Source organism: Hypanus sabinus, unplaced genomic scaffold, assembly GCF_030144855.1.
Source record: "Hypanus sabinus isolate sHypSab1 unplaced genomic scaffold, sHypSab1.hap1 scaffold_870, whole genome shotgun sequence".
In the NCBI taxonomy this organism is placed as follows: Eukaryota; Metazoa; Chordata; class Chondrichthyes; order Myliobatiformes; family Dasyatidae; genus Hypanus; species Hypanus sabinus.
In genome coordinates, this window is record NW_026781722.1 from 56,451 (window position 1) to 73,275 (window position 16,825).

At 44.6% G+C, this 16,825-nt stretch overlaps 1 long non-coding RNA gene across 1 annotated transcript; it reads right to left on the minus strand.

Annotated features, from left to right (window-relative positions):
• Nucleotides 1-779: 779 nt before the first annotated feature.
• Nucleotides 780-16,423, minus strand: LOC132390348 (uncharacterized). Its single transcript, XR_009510876.1, has 3 exons — nt 13,639-16,423; nt 8,293-8,421; nt 780-991 (listed from the first exon to the last, which is right to left on the minus strand). It is a non-coding gene; the product is annotated as an uncharacterized LOC132390348 (long non-coding RNA).
• Nucleotides 16,424-16,825: the final 402 nt, after the last annotated feature.

Here is a 16,825-nt window from a genome sequence, read left to right on the forward strand (position 1 = left end):
CTTTAATATCGAAAACAGCATTCAGCAATTAAATGTATTTCCCGTATAAACGATAATGTTAAGCAATGCCCACGCAGTCGTATCTTCTATGTGCCCAGTCTACTAATCCTCTTCTTCATTGATATGATATCTGTTTTGTAAATGATCCCTGAAAGGAAGATCTGTGAATGAGAGAGAGAATCCCGGATGTCTTCTCAACTCCAAGATGACAGATTGCGGGGTATTCCGGATCGAGTCCTCTGAATTTTAAGCTGAAGGGTGAACAGTCATAGGCTGTGGTACATTTGGCTGCGAGTGACGTAGATATGAAGTGTGACGAAGTTCTGCAACATTGGTTCAGAGAGTTAGGGACTACCTTTGAAGAACAGGCCGTCCAGGGTTGTGATCTCAGGATTGCTACCACATGATAGTAGGGCATGCAATACGAAGAATATACACTTTAACACGGGAATAAGAAACTGGTGTAAGCGGCTTGGTCTCTTCGAGGGAAGGTGAGCCCTGTACCTAGGAGACGGATTGCAACTGAACTAGAGGGGGACAAATATCCTGCTGGGGAGACCTGCTTTGCAGGGGACAGAGTGACAGAGTTAAACGAGAGTGCAAGGGATGGTAATCCGACTGTCAGAAAATATTTAAAAATGGATTGTGGAGACAGATGCTGAGACCTCAAGCATAAATCAAATATTTGAACATGTGCGACTAATGTTCTTTCTCCCTTAATTGTTCACAGGCTCGAAAGTGGCTTGTAGGCCATCGATATCTCTGATCTCCATCGTCCATTTGGGGTTGGCCGTCTGGTTGGAAGTCATCAGCGCTCCATCAACTGTGCAGGGAATGGGCGTAAAGAGCTTTACCAGAGCCCCTTTGGCCTGTCTTATCCGTTTCATCTGTGACTGCGGAGACATAGGCTTGGTCTGTGAGGCAAATGTGCATAGCAGCGCATGTTCCAATGCCGGAAATGTCGTAGGAAAGGCAGATGAGTTAAAGGCACCTGGAATTAAAATATAATAACGCAGTGATTAGTGAGAGCTGCTTGCAGGAGGGGCAGAAAGTTCTGGCAACTTAATATTCCCTTTCTTTGGACGTGACAGAGCGGGAGGGAGAAACGTGGGAGGGGCGGTGTTGTTAGTCACGGAAAATGTCATCTCACTGCTCAGTCAGCACAGATTGGAAAATTCGTCTAGTGAGGCGCTAACGGTGGAACTGGGGAAGAAAGTGGAGATGGCCACTATAATGGGACCCTATTACAAATCACGTATCAGTCCTCGGGATTCAGAGGAACACACTCGCAGATAGACTGCAGCAAGCAACATAAAGTTGCTAGAGTAGGCGCATTTAACTTTCCATACATTTACTGAGATCCTCACACACTGCTATCTGTTTATATATTTATTTGCACAGTTTGTTGTTCATTAATCCTGTTCAGAGTTACGTTTCAATAGATGTTCTCAGGTGTGCCTCACAAGAAAACTACATTGGTATGCAGAAGTTTGGGCATCTCTGGTTTAAATTTCTGTTGATGTGAATAGCTAAGCGAGTAAAAGATGACCTGATTTTCAAAAGGTGTATAGTTAAAGATGTGATATTTCTTTAATTTTTTAAGCAAGATTATTATTTATTTTTGTTTCCAACTTTGACGGGTTTCAAAATAACAAATAACGGAAAAGGCCCAAAGCAAAATTTGTGCATCCTGCATGGTCAGTACTTAGAACCACGCCCTTTGGCAAGTATCACAACTTGCAAACTCTTTCTGTCGCCAGCTAAATGTCTTTCAATTCTTGTTTGGGGGATTTCGCCTATTTTTCCTTTCAAAAGGCTTCTAGTTCTGTAAGATTCTCGGGTCGTCTTGCATGCACTGTTTTTTTGAGGTATATGCACAAATTTTCGACGATAGGTCGGGAGACTGTGAGGGCCATGGCCAAACCTTCAGCTTGTACCCCGTGAGGTAGTCCATGGTGGATTTTGACGTGTGCTTCGGATCATTATCCTGTTGTAGAAGCCATCTTCGTCTCAACTTCAGCTTTTTTTCTTTTTTAACTGGCAGTGTGATATTTATTTCCAGAATTTGCTGGGATTAAATTGAATTCATTCTTCCCTCTGCCAGGAAAGCGTTCACCGTGCCACTGGCTGCAACACAAGCCCAAAGCATGATCGATCCACCCCGGTGCTTAACAGTTGGAGAGGTGTTCTTTTCATGAAATTCTGTACTCGTTTTTCTCCAAATATACCATTTCTCATTGCGGCCAAAAACTTATATTTTAACTTCTGCAGTCCACAGGACTTGCCAAAATGCATCAGACTTGTTTAGATGCTGCTTCACAAACTTCCGACTCTGAATTTTGTGGACGCACTAAAAGTTTTCTTCTGATGACTCTTCCATGAAGGTCATACCTGTGCAGGTGTTGCTGCCGCACAGTAGAACAGTGCGCCAACGCACCACAGTCTGCTAAATCTTCCTGAAGGGATTGATTTGCATTTTTAGAAATCCTACGAGCCGTTCTGTCGGAAAGTTTTCTTGGTCTTCTAGACCTCAACTTGACCTTCGCCATTGTTGTTAACTACCATTTCTTAATTACATTACGAACTCAAGAAACGGCTACCTGAAAACGCTTTGCTGTCTTCTTATAGCCTTCTCCTGCTTTGGGGGCATTATTTACTTTAATTTTCAGAGTGCTAGGCGGCTGCGTAGAGGAGCCCATGGCTGATGATTGTTGGGACAAGGTTTGACAAGTCAGGGTATTCATTCAACTTTGAAATTTGTATTACCTGGCCGTTCCTAACGATTGCTTTGAACAAGCCCTAGCCTAACAAGCTAATCAATGTCTGAGCCTTTGGTAAAAGTTATCTGAGAGCTCAAATCTCTTGGAGTGCCCAAACCTCTGCATGGTGTTCCTTTCCTTATTTACACTCTAAAAATGTAGAAAACAAACATAATACACTGCTATCGCTTAAAATGTTGAAAAAATGTTTTATCTTTAACTTTAAGACTTTTGGAGATCAGGTCATCTTCTGGTTACTTAGCTATTCTCAGTAACAGAAATTTTGACTAGGGGTGCCCAAACTTTTACATGCCACTGTTGACATTCCTATGACATTTTCCAACATTCAGCTTGCATCGTTGAATATTGGGGAATGAGTTCACAACCGAACAAAATTTCGGAAAATTTGTATTCAATTAAACAAATGAATACAACAAAACAATCCGCCCACTTTCTTAGAAAGTTAGTTACATAAGGACAAGAAGTTGTTCATTTCATTTGGTTCACTAGGAAAGAACAGCCGTGGAACCTGTTCCAGGCCAAAGTCAACGTGACGACTTTCACTGCCTGCTGTATACAAGCAGATTATTCAGTTCGTTTCCCATTGGGATTTGAGATCATTGCAGAGCGTGTTAGCGATTACTCCCCCGTAACTGGAGAGAATTCACTGAGAGGCTGAACAACGTCACTGGAGAGCAAGGAACGGGAAACGTAAGTGCTCGACAGCGAACAACTCCGGAACACCTGGATTGAGTTCAATTTAACTGTTTTCAATGCCGCCTGTCAGCTCAGAATTCCATTGGTAATTATGAATCTCACACATTGTCCAGCTTTACTTGTCAGTTTTGATCTCGGAAAACAGTCTGATGGAATGTGTTTCTATATATTGCTCCTCACTGAGTCTCCCTAATTACAAAATTAAATAAAATTACAAAATTGTATAAAATTATTGTAGGGGTCTATATTTCCACTGGAGGATCTTTTGCCCAAACTGTTTAGTTTACAATGAGCATGTTTCACTAGATGGCCTTTAGCCTAATTTTCCCATGATGCAGCGCCATAATAGAACGAGTCCCCGCGTATCTTGGAAGCAGAATTTTAAAATGCGCAGCGGGAGACGCAGCAGATTCCAAAAGATTCAACTTTTCAGATGTATTAGCCTGCATAGCTGCCTACACCAATGCATTCCACAGATTCACCGCTCTCTGGTTAAAGAAATAACTTCGTCCTCTGTGTTTTAATTGGATGTTCTCAATACTGAGATTCAGCACCTTGGTCCTAGCCTCAGTCACAATAGGAAATATTGTCTCCCCATATTCTTAATCTGGACTTTCCACTGTCCGATAGGTTGCAATGTGTTCTTCCCCAATTCTTCCAAACTCCAGCAAGCACAGACCCAGAGCTATTAAATTATCGTCATACATTACGATCCAACTCCTTGCGACACACGACATGACAAACCAGGTCACAGTTCAATGTCATTAAAGCAAAACAGCCCTGGGGTAAAAAAAAGAAAGGAATCCCGGATTGCTTAATATTGGAATATAGATTGAATGACTGGGATAATAATAACTCGCACTTGAGTAAGAATTTTGAAGATAAGCATTTTAAAATAAGTTTAACGTATAAAGCGTAAGGTATTTTAATTTGCTTGAGTTCATCTTATTCGACATCCTAACTCTAAAAGAACTGTGTGTAAATCCGCTGTAGCAAGATCCACTTGTATTTACTGTGGAAAATACTGTTCGGCCAGTAGGGAAACTGTACCGAGGTGTTGTAGAATTCGAGAGAAACTGGACCAAGGCAAAGTTATATCTCATTTGTTCCGTGATTTTCAACATGTGCTGAAGCTAGAAATTAATAGCCAGGCAAAATAAGGGCAATAGATCAAACAGCAGCCGGTACAGAAGGCAAACTGAAACATTAAACAATGAAACACCACTGAAAGATAATTGATGTCCGGATCAGTAGACACGGACAGTTCACTCCAAAGATTTATGAAATGCAATCTTCGAGAATGGATCGATGAGTTTTCAGTACTGGATATTATGGTGATTTAACGTGGAAGGTAAAACACATCTTACAGAAGGGAATTAAGCAGACAATTTAATCTACAACAGAGTAAAGTAGTCTTTAAGTTAAAGGAAAGGAAAGACAGACTTGCTGGGAGCAAACGGATTGATTGAGAACTGCAACGTTTTCAGGGAGTTAAACTTTTCAATATGTTCGCAGCGCAGATGTGTCTTTATTTCCAAAAATTAGAAAATTACTTTTTTCTTTCATCTGAGCGGTACAAACATCTAAGAAGCTTCAAAACTAAATTAGCGGGGGGATTGCAGAAGAACTTTCATCTGCTGTCTGAATCTGGTCTGGGTCACTCCGTAAATAAATGTATTTGTGCAGCTGCTGAAATTCTGAATCACAGAGCCTCAATTGTGAGCCTGAAAAAAGCCGGATAGACGTTGCCAGGTCGGTGGAAAGGTACCGCATGAGGATGAAGACCAGAGTGGTTGTCGCCCAACAGAGAAAGATACTCTCCGACTCTCCATCTACGGATCTCGCTGTTTACCGCAATTTCCCCGTCCCTTCAGTCCCCTGCGAACTCCGCTCGCCGCCAGTATCTGTCCGACCGTCAGAGCATTGAGGGTCAAAATGAGGAAGAAAGGAAGTAGCGGATTCAGCAGGCGGTTTGCCTAATAAAATCCCTCAAACGTTACCGAAAAAGGTAATAGGAGTTTACCGTAACACACCCAGTTGCCTCTCCAGACCGTCGTTGCAATTTCCTCGGCAGAGAATAGTAATTGCCACAAGGTCAACTGCGGTGAAACAAAGACCGAAGACAAGATTTAACCGCTTTTTATGTAGATATTCGACCTTCTCCGCCGGAAATAACAGCCATGGTTTATTTCGGATGAACTTTGTCACTGGGAGTAAATACACACCTTTGTTTATGTGGACACCTGAACACGGCACAAAGCGATTAATGGTCGCAAAAGTTCACAAGGTCTCCACACGTTTGCGGCCTACAGCAGTTCTGAGCAGAGTCCAAGAATGATAGAGCACAGTGTTAAGTACCCCGAAACTGGGTGTCTAACCAGCAGAGATAGAAGAATCCGTTGGTATTTGGTGGTTACTATTTTCAAGTGTTTATTAGTAAAATAAGCAAATCAATATCAATAATGCAAATATATAGATAATACACGTTAGCAATAATAAACCTAAACGTGTGGGAATAATAATAATCGATAATAAACAAGCTCTATCGTTGTCTAGGGGATAATGAATTATCATGGGAAAATATAAAGTTCAGTTCAGTTCATATGTGCTGAAGTCGATGTTGGTTGTTGTGTTGTAATCGTGAGAGAGAGAGAGAGAGAGAGAGAGAGAGAGAGAGAGAGAGAGAGAGAGAGAGAGAGAGAGAGCTGTAACAGCTACAGGCAGGTAAACCCTTTACGTTCTTGATCCGTCGTTTCGTTGTGGCCATTCAGGTATGCCCCCTCTGTCCTTCAGCTAGACCGTTCTTCTGTGGTAGACTCGTCACTCTGGCATGAGTGGACACACACACAAGCCCCCACCGGCCCTGCTATAACAGTGTGATTTAAACTGACCGATTTCTTTGTTCGGTCTCCGATGCCCCACACCTTCCCGTGGGTCCCAACACTCAGTCAGTGCTCAATAGTGTGTCTCCTGGTGTATCTGAGGGGTGACTCCCCAGACCTAACTTTTATCCCTACTCACGGGGTCTCAGATGTCAATCAATTTTTAATGGCTGTGTCCATCAAACCAGCCCACTCCGGCTGTACACTGAAGAATTTTAATGAACAGAATTGTTTAAGATAAATAACCCTCTCAGAAGCCATAAGTCTTTCAGAAGTCATAATATGGTGAATCAACAAGTCTGACTACCCAGCTATATCTCTCTCTTATCTGTAGCAGATGTCCCAGTTCCAGCATGTTTTCCCTTATGTATCTCTCTCTCATTAGCAGCAAAGCAACAGTAACGGTTTATGATTCTCCCGGCCGGGGGGGGGGGAGGACATGGGCAACTCTGCACCATTCTGCCCATCAGAGCTGTTCATCCTTCGTAACAACGGGAACAGCTCCTTCGGCCCAATATCTCCTTGCCGATCTACACGGCCAGCTGAGCTGTTTCCATTTGTCTACATTTGGACATCATCTTGTTAAATCTTTCGCAATCAATATTGGTTTTAAAACATCGATAACCATCCTGTATCACCCATTCCATTGCCAGGTAGTTCCATATACACACCGCCTTCTGTGTGATAAAATTTCTCTTGGAATCTAACTACATCTTGGCCCTCTGGACATCGACATACCCCCCACCCCCCGCTTAGTTCGGTTCCGCAAACTTATGGCGATACAAGTGACTCTGCGCCTTGTTTTACACCACTCTGTAAAGTTACCCTTCTTTCTCCGACCTTTAGGAATAAAACACTCTATGTAAGGAACAAAATACAGCCGGACCTCTCTCTCTACATAAGCCTTTAGAGACCTTGCAGCATCTTTGTCAGTATTGGCTGCACTCTTTTCAGCCCTTGCTAAACGAGGCCACCAAAACTGCGCAGTGCATTATATCCAAAGACGGGGGTAGTGTGATTAATGCGTGGACGGAAATCTATACAAAGATGGTATCAGTATTAAGTGCCAGAGAGTTTTAATGATTTGTCAGAATGTCCTTCTCTTCAACCCGGGATCGCCCATCTGCGCTACGTTTCAAAAGCCCCGGTTTGTATTCGAATGCAAGGCCGGATTGTGAAACCACGATATTGCCCAACAACATCGCCTCATCTCTCTTCATAGCTGTGCGGCCCAACTATTACTCTGATTATTATTACCCAACTATTATTAATCTCGTCTCACTACTATCTGCTGTGTCAGGCTGAGAGGCGTTGACCCCTGACCTGAGCGCAACGGCCCTTCAAACAATACTTCCTGCATTGAAACGTACGCAGCTCAGAACATGAGTCCCGACAGGCTCTATTTTTTCCTTCTTGACTTTTTCAGAAGTCCTCACAACATCTGTGCCAACATCCATTCAACTAACTGAAATGGCGTTCTTATTTACATGTGCCTGCAACTCTAGTTTATACCAGCCCTCACCCCTTCTAATGGCAAACCTTACCGCTGGGATATTAGTTCGATTCCAGTTCAGGTGTAAATTCAGAGAGTTGCTCACGGGAGAGGCGCGTCCTCCAGGCAGGCGTCTGTGCTGCCCCCTAGTGTTCGCTCGGCAGAATGCAATCTGCTTTGTGAATAATTGTCGATTGCAATGGCATTCAAAATGCCCGGTGTGCTTCAAGCTGCATAAATGTGTGTGTGTGTGTGTGTGTCTGTGTGTACATAATGCGTGATTGTACTTATATAAGTTTGTTATCTTTATATTTTATATATATATATATATTATGTGCGTTTCAACCTGAACTCTTCAGCTACATTTTAAACTGAATGTTATTTCTAATTTTGGTCCCACATGCAGATAAATAAGTTTGGAGAACCGGCTCCCTTTTCCTACCGATATCCTGGTGACGATAACGACCGCACACCATCGAGGAATCTCGGTATCGTCCACAGTACCGCTTTTCCGTTCCCCGAACAAAGACAATCCTATCGACACAGCTCGTCAAATTTCACCACTTATTCCCTGCAGAGCCACAGAACCATAGTCAGTGCCAGAGACCTGACCTGTGAGACTTTCCCCTGCTTGGTCATTGGCCCCTCCCTCCTCCCATCCAGAAGTATCCAAAGTGGTCTACCTGTTATTGAGCGGGTTGGCCTCAAGGTGTCTCTGCATTGTTTCTGGCTGTTTATTCCCTTTCACCTTCCTGTCTGTCACCCAGATTCCAGTACCCTACACCTTTGGGTGTAAATACCTCTCTATATGTCTTCACTATCTTACCTCAGTTTCCCGAATGATCCCGAGTTCATCCAGTTCGAGTTCCAGCGCTGTTCCGCAGAGTGTCATGGCGAGATGCGTGTGGGTGTCACGGTATGGGGTCGTTTAGAGTCCGGTCGGTGTTGTGTCCATGTCATGGTGAGGGGTGTGTAGGTATCACAGTGGCAGCTGTCTGTCTCGCTCACTACCAATGCTGTCTGGGAAGTGGTTGTTCTCGGTGTTTCGCAATCTATCGCCAAAGTCCTTGATCTACCCCACGGCCCTTCTCTGCCCACTCGGTGAGTTTAAGTCTGTCTTTTTTGCCCCTCTTTCAGAGCAGTGAATGTAAATCACCGAACAGAACAAACCCTTCGGCCCACAATGTTGTGATATACCAACTGGCCTAAATCTCTTCTCACTGCACAACAACCATCCCCCTACATTCCCTGCACGTTAACATCCCTGTCAAAGAGGCACATAAACACCTCTCTCCCTGAGTTTGTCAATGAACTTCATGTGACCAGTAAAGCCGCCCCTCAACTTGGAATACTTCCCGCTTCATCACGAATAATGCACCCGAAACCGGGAACGTTGAGCTGACGCTCCTGGCCGCCCTGCAACGGCGTCTCACTAATGTTTACAATATCACAATTCCAGCCGTTGACCCCTATCCTGAGCTCATTGGTCTCTCGTACAAAAATTCCTGCATTGAACTGAAGGCAGCTCTGAACATGTGTCCCTGCAGGCACAATATTTTTTTTATTTCCTTGAATTTGTCGGTGTTCTGAAAACATCTGTCCTAACGATCACCCAACTATCTGTCATAGCGTTCTTGTTTACATCCCCCTGCAACTTTAGTTTATACCACCACTCTCCCCTTTTAATGGCGAACTTACCCCTGGGATATTAGTTCCAATCTAGTTCAGGTGTAAACTTAAATGATTGCTCAGGGGAGACGAAATGAAGCAGCTGAGCAAGGTAGAGGCGGTCAGGCGCGGCCACCGCAGGAGTCTGTGCTGCCCCCTATTGTTCACTCGGCAGAAGAAAGCTCAGTTGTGAACAATTCTAGATTGCAGTGGCATGCAAAGTACCCAGGGGCTCAAGTGCAGAGATGTGTGAGTGAGTGAGTGAGTGAGTGAGTGAGTGTGTGTGTGTGTGTGTGTGTGTGTGTGTGTGTGTGTGTGTGTGTGTGTGTGTGTGTGTGTGTATGTGTGTGTGTGTGTGTGTGTGTGTGTGTGTGTGTGTGTGTGTGTGTGTGTGTGTGTGTGTGTGTTTGTGTGTGTGTGTGTGTGTGCGCGCGCGCGCGCTGGCTGTTCCCATCCAGAATACGTTTCTCCAGATATTCATAAATTCGCTCTCTAAGATTCTTCTCCATTTGCTTACCCACTACTGATTGAAGACTCACTGGCTTGTAATTCACAGGACTATCCCTATTGCATTTCTTGAACAAAAATATAGCTGTGCTGTCTTTACGACAGTTATTTAGTTTATAATATTTTCGCTTAGTAATTCATTCGATAGTATTTTCTAGTTAGAATTAGAAGTGTTTGAAGTATATTCATTGCATGTAAAATATATCGGCTTGCGATGACATCACATCCGGTTTCGCCGCGTCTTGTGGGAAAGTACCGGTTTGAAATAAGCGCGAGGGTGGGGGCTCACCACGAGGCACAACTGAGCAGAAGTTGTTTTGCAGGCATGAGAAATCACAGTGAGAGCAACGCTGTAAGTTAATAGATAATCGATATATTGAACTAAGATGTTAATGCCGATCCTGTTAGAAGTAACGACGGTCGATAATGTTTATGCTTTCGTTAGTTAAAGAGTTGCGGATAGTTTGCATGGAAGTGTATTTAAAGTAGTCAATGGAGTAGGTAAACTCTGCCTGTATACTGCACCTTAGTGTAATGTAGTTATAGTCACCTTTGCAAGTATTTACAATTGAAATGTGATATTAAGGAAGGAACAAATACTGTATCAATCTTGTATTGTTTTATCAACAGTTTTCACCATATGTTAATGTGAAGAGTGAACAGTCAATGGTTAATCTTACTGCGATCTGGTTCTCATTGACTGTGGTTTATCTCGACGTTGAATTCGAAGTTATCAGTTACACGCGAAGGAGAACGTTACAATATCATTCGCTGTCCTTCAATTCCCTGGCGTCCAGTGATGACGCACATATCATGTCCAAAAGGGCAGTAATATCTTTGTCCGCTTTCTCTAATTACATGGGGGTATATACCTTCTATCACTGGTGAAAGGTTTATTTTAGTGTTTAACAAATTTCCAACGCATAAATCTTTACGTAAGTATGTCCCACTATATCCGCCTTTTTTCGCTGGATGCACGTTCATCAAGGTCTCGCTTGCTGGTGAATACCGAAACAAAGTATCATTAAAGACCTTCAAAGCCTCCTTGCAATCCAGAGATATGTCCCACCCTTTCTCTCGTTACCCTTCTGTTCTTCATGTACCTTAATGCGACTCTCCAAGGCATTCTCATGTCCCTTTCTAATTCTTCTAATTCTTACTACTTTCCTTTCTAGCTACATTGTGACTTTCCAGAGCCTTGTCTGATTATTTCTTCCTGAAGCTGAAGTATCTTTCTCTCTTCTTCTTCTTGACGATGTGATCCATATCTCTTGTCAACCAGGGGTTACTTCAGACTCGCTTCCGTTCCTAGCCACGATGAAACAAGCCGACACTGAACCGCAATTAACTTTTCCATCAGCAGCCATTCGTTGTGCATTTCAGGCAGCAAACAATTTTACAAATTGGACTCCATGTGCCTACCTGATAGCACCAATTAACTACATTCCATAGTATCATCCACTATCCAGTGTAAGGTTATATTACATATCGAATAGTTGACCCGCGAGAGGACTGTTAAAGTTTCTGATACTAGACTCTGAATGGACTGTTCTGTCGTTCGCCTGCAGACTTATGGAGAAATTTCTATCACATCTGAACCTTTTAACCTCAGGAAGTGCCAATGAATATTTGGAAAGTTTAAGTTGCCTGCGACAGGAACCACGTTAATATGACACACTGGCCAAAATCTATCTCCTGATCAGGACCTCGCTGTCTCCGGACTTTTTGTTCTTTTGAGATAGTCTGCGGGGTGTGCGGTCTCCCAAGCGAGTGATTGGTCAGTTTCTGCCTCTGAGTTCTACTCGCAGTCCACCGGTAGACAATCTCTCCGCTGTTTCTTCCCTTTCAGCAGCTGTGTTACTATCACACTCTCTGTGTGATACTCTAATCACAGTCTCCCGATAGACAATCTCTCCGCTGTTTCTTCCCTTTCTGCAGCTGTGTTACTATCACTCTCTCCGTGTGATACTCTACTCACAGTCTACCGATAGACAACCTCTCCGCTGTTTCTTCCCTTTCTGCAGCTGTCTGACTATCACTCTCTCCGTGTGATACTCTAATCACAGTCTCCCGATAGACCATCTCTCCGCTGTTTCTTCCCTTTCTGCAGCTGTGTTACTATCACTCTCTCCGTGTGATACTCTACTCACAGTCTACCGATAGACAACCTCTCCGCTGTTTCTTCCCTTTCTGCAGCTGTCTGACTATCACTCTCCCCGTGTGATACTCTACTCACAGTCTACCGATAGACAATCTCTCCGCTGTTTCTTCCCTTTCTGCAGCTGTGTTACTATCACTCTCTCCGTGTGATACTCTACTCACAGTCTACCGATAGACAACCTCTCCGCTGTTTCTTCCCTTTCTGCAGCTGTGTTACTATCACTCTCCCCGTGTGATACTCTACTCACAGTCTACCGATAGACAACCTCTCCGCTGTTTCGTCCCTTTCTGCAGCTGTTTTACTATCACTCTCTCCGTGTGATAATCTAATCACAGTCTCCCGATAGACAATCTCTCCGCTATTTCTTCCCTTTCTGCAGCTGTGTTACTATCACTCTCTCCGTGTGATACTCTAATCACAGTCTACCGATAGACAACCTCTCCGCTGTTCCTTCCCTTTCTGCAGCTGTGTTACTATCACTCTCTCCGTGTGATAATCTAATCACAGTCTCCCGATAGACCATCTCTCCGCTGTTTCTTCCCTTTCTGCAGCTGTGTTACTATCACTCTCTCCGTGTGATACTCTACTCACAGTCTCCCGATAGACAATCTCTCCACTGTTTCTTCCCTTTCTGCAGCTGTCTGACTATCACTCTCCCCGTGTGATACTCTACTCACAGTCTACCGATAGACAATCTCTCCGCTGTTTCTTCCCTTTCTGCAGCTGTGTTACTATCACTCTCTCCGTGTGATACTCTACTCACAGTCTACCGATAGACAACCTCTCCGCTGTTTCTTCCCTTTCTGCAGCTGTGTTACTATCACTCTCTCCGTGTGATACTCTACTCACAGTCTACCGATAGACAACCTCTCCGCTGTTTCGTCCCTTTCTGCAGCTGTTTTACTATCACTCTCTCCGTGTGATAATCTAATCACAGTCTCCCGATAGACAATCTCTCCGCTGTTTCTTCCCTTTCAGCAGCTGTGTTACTATCACACTCTCCGTGTGATACTCTAATCACAGTCTACCGATAGACAATCTCTCCGCTGTTTCTTCCCTTTCTGCAGCTGTTTTACTATCACTCTCTCCGTGTGTTTCAACGACACTCCCTTTACTCTCTTTTACCCGACTCTGTCAGTTTTGAAACATCTGGACCCGGGTAAGTACAGAAGCTATTCCCGCCCTTCTGTTTGTCAAGTCTCTGTGATAGTTTGGAGTGATTCACACAAAGTAACAATCACGCCAGTTTATTGAGCGTTTCCCGAATTTCCTACCTAAACTGTATAAAGTATGTTACCTTCCTTAATTTTGCAATTTCAGGGTTACCAGGCTGATAGTAGTCTGAATTCATGACCTACTCATTTTGTAAAACTGTTTGATTAGAAATTTCCGCTGAATTGCAATTGTAGCGGGCGTTATCTACATAGATGGTCATTTAATGTAAACACTTACTTCATTCCATTCTTCAGTTCCTTTCCGAATTTCCTCTGTGTCAGTGTGTAGATACTAGTATTGGTGCACATATTCAGAATTTGCAACATGAACCCAAGTTGTTGTAGTGTATATACCGGGGAATTCAAATATCTGTCCTGATACAAATAGTTTTCCGTTTGCTATTTCAAGGAATGACCTGCATAGGGTATCCAAAATAAAATGAATTTAGCTGATACAGCAAACAACAAAATCATCGATTTTCTGCGGTTTTCTCTCTCGGTATCCTGCTGATTTTCACTGCTGTTCCGAAGACCTCTGCGGACTCTATTTGCCACAATGATAGGTCTCACTGTTAACGCATTGAACACCAGAATTAAGCCGATAGGTAGCAACAGTGTTAAAATGCGGTCCAACACTTCGTATCCTCTCAACACGGGGGCGCACCGCCACGACGTGTTGTCAGTGATGACGTAAGGTTCAACAGCAAAGTTAAACGGGACACATCTCCCGCAGCTCACTATAACAACAGTCACCATGACGACTCTTGCTGTTCTCTCAGTGCAGTATCGTTCCCGAGGATTCCGGTTTATCGCGATGAAACGATCGAAAGTAAAACTGACTGTAAACCAAACAGAACAGTCCCCGGTGACAACGTGAAATACAAGAGCCAGAGGGCATACAGGAGTGAGGAGCAGGGATCTGGAATAAATGCAGATTTTGTTAGTCTGATCCACCAAAGCGAAACGGAGAACCACCATCAGATCCGCTGTCGCCATTCCAGCATGGTAACGGGTGATGCATTTGGAGAGTCCGCATTTTCCCCCGAGATAGGATCACGATCGCCGTTAAATTGACTGTAAGAAGTTTTCAGGAAAAAAAAAGCATCAACACAGAATTATCTTCAGTTGCAACTATCTGAATACCCACCATTCTTCCAACGCTATGCAGGGGTTGTGATGGAAAATAACTGGTTCTTTGAGTCTCAACAGTAGAGGCCTGGACACACACAGTTTTAATAATAAGGGATTTATTTACAAGGGGAAGTCGGGTCAAGACAAGCAACTACAATACACAGGAAGCGGTGTGGGGACAGGGTACGGTTACACAAAGAACAAGGGAAAAACACTACGATAGCTATCCCCCTTGACCTTGGATAGCCGCGGCTCCCTTACCAGGACAAACGATAGACCTTCCCAAACATAAATCAATGCTCTTACCTGCAATGAGGTGGTCTGTAAGAGAGAGCGAGCCAAGGACAAGTCTCACCTTGTATAGCATGGGGCTGGGCGAGATAATCCAATTAAGGTGAACAATAATTTAGGTGTGCATTGATTAGTTGGGAGGGTCCAAATGTTCATGGGCATGTGCTGTGTCCTCCGACCAGCCAGCTGGCAGTGCACCAAATGTTGATTGGCATGTGGTGTGTCCTCCGAACAGCCAGGTGGCAGTGCAACAAATGTTGATTGGCATGTGGTGTGTCCTCCGAACAGCCAGGTGGCAGTGCAGCAAATGTTGATTGGCATGTGGTGTGTCCTCCGAACAGCCAGGTGGCAGTGCACCAAATGTTGATTGGCATGTGGTGAGTCCTCCGACCCGCCAGGTGGCAGTGCACCAAATGTTGATGGGCATGTGGTGTGTCCTCCGACCCGCCAGGTGGCAGTGCACCAAATGGTGATTGGCATGTGGTGTGTCCTCCCACCCGCCAGGTGGCAGTGCACAAAATGGTGATTGGCATGTGGTGTGTCCTCCGAACGCCAGGTGGCAGTGCACCAAATGGTGATTGGCATGTGGTGTGTCCTCCGACCCGCCAGGTGGCAGTGCACCAAATGTTGATTGGCATGTGATGTGTCCTCCGATCCGCCAGGTGGCAGTGCACCAAATGTTGATTGGCATGTGGTGTGTCCTCCGAACAGCCAGGTGGCAGTGCATCTGTCATGTGGCCGGTATCTCTCGATATAGCAGGGTGGAGTTTCATTTTGGAAATAAATAAAAACTGAAATCCATAATGTCCCGGCTTCATCGGTGCACCCCGGCTGGAGGGACAGCAACGTACCGGAGTTGCCGACCTTCCGACAGTTTGGTGCGGGGCATCTGATTACCACGACCCACGTACCGCTGAACGGTAGATCACTTCATAATTAACACCATTTCAATTATCAGAGATGGAACAGCGGAAGGGTTAAATTGAAGTGAAATTAATGAGGTCCAAAGCACACGTTACAATTTAGTGCTAATGCAAGAACTGACCTGCGTGTCGATTTTCGACTGGAAGGTCATTTGAAAAAAGCTGCCGATCTGGAAAAAGCGACCACTGTCGCTTCAGAAAGCCGAGCAAGATCAGTCTATGAAGCTATGGCCATATCGGCAACAACGTATTTGACAAAAGAGAAAAAAAATCACCGTATCGGAAAAATAAGGACACCGAAACTGAGGGTAGCATTCGTGCTGATAAAATTCCGAACAGCGCGGCGAAACAAAAAGCAGGACGACGGCACCATATATTTAGTGACCAACTCCAGTATCTAACCAGGGACACCGATCGCTACAATTGCAGGATAGAAAATGCTCGGGTTGTAGTAAATCGCTGCCTATTCTATATTCTGTCAGAAGCAGCGTTCAGTTGTCAGGAACGCTCCAACTGCTCATATTGACCGGTGATCGGTTTTACAGAGTTATAAGCAACAGAGAGCAATTCCACTGAGGCAATTATTCTGATTATGACGTCAGTCACATTCTGACCCCGGGAGTGTGTGATGGGACGGTGTGGAGGGTGATTCACTCTGTGTCTGACCCCGGGAGTGTGTGATGGGACGGTGTGGAGGGTGATTCACTCTGTGTCTGACACCGGGAGTGTGTGATGGGACGGTGTAGAGGGAGATTCCCCCTGTGTCTGACCCCGGGAGTGTGTGATGGGACGGTGTAGAGGAATAATCACTCTGTGTCTGACCCCGGGAGTGTGTGATGGGACCGTGTGTAGGGAGATTCACTCTGTGTCTGACTCCGGGAGAGTGTGATGGAACGGAGTGGAGGGAGATTCACTCTGTGTCTGACCCCGGGAGTGTGTGATGGGGCGGTGTGAAGGGAGATTCACTCTGTGTCTGACCCCGGGAGTGTGTGATGGGACGGTGTGGAGGGAGATTCACTCTGTGTCTGACCCCAGGAGTGTGTGATGGGACGGTGTGGAGGAAGATTCCCTCTGTGTCTG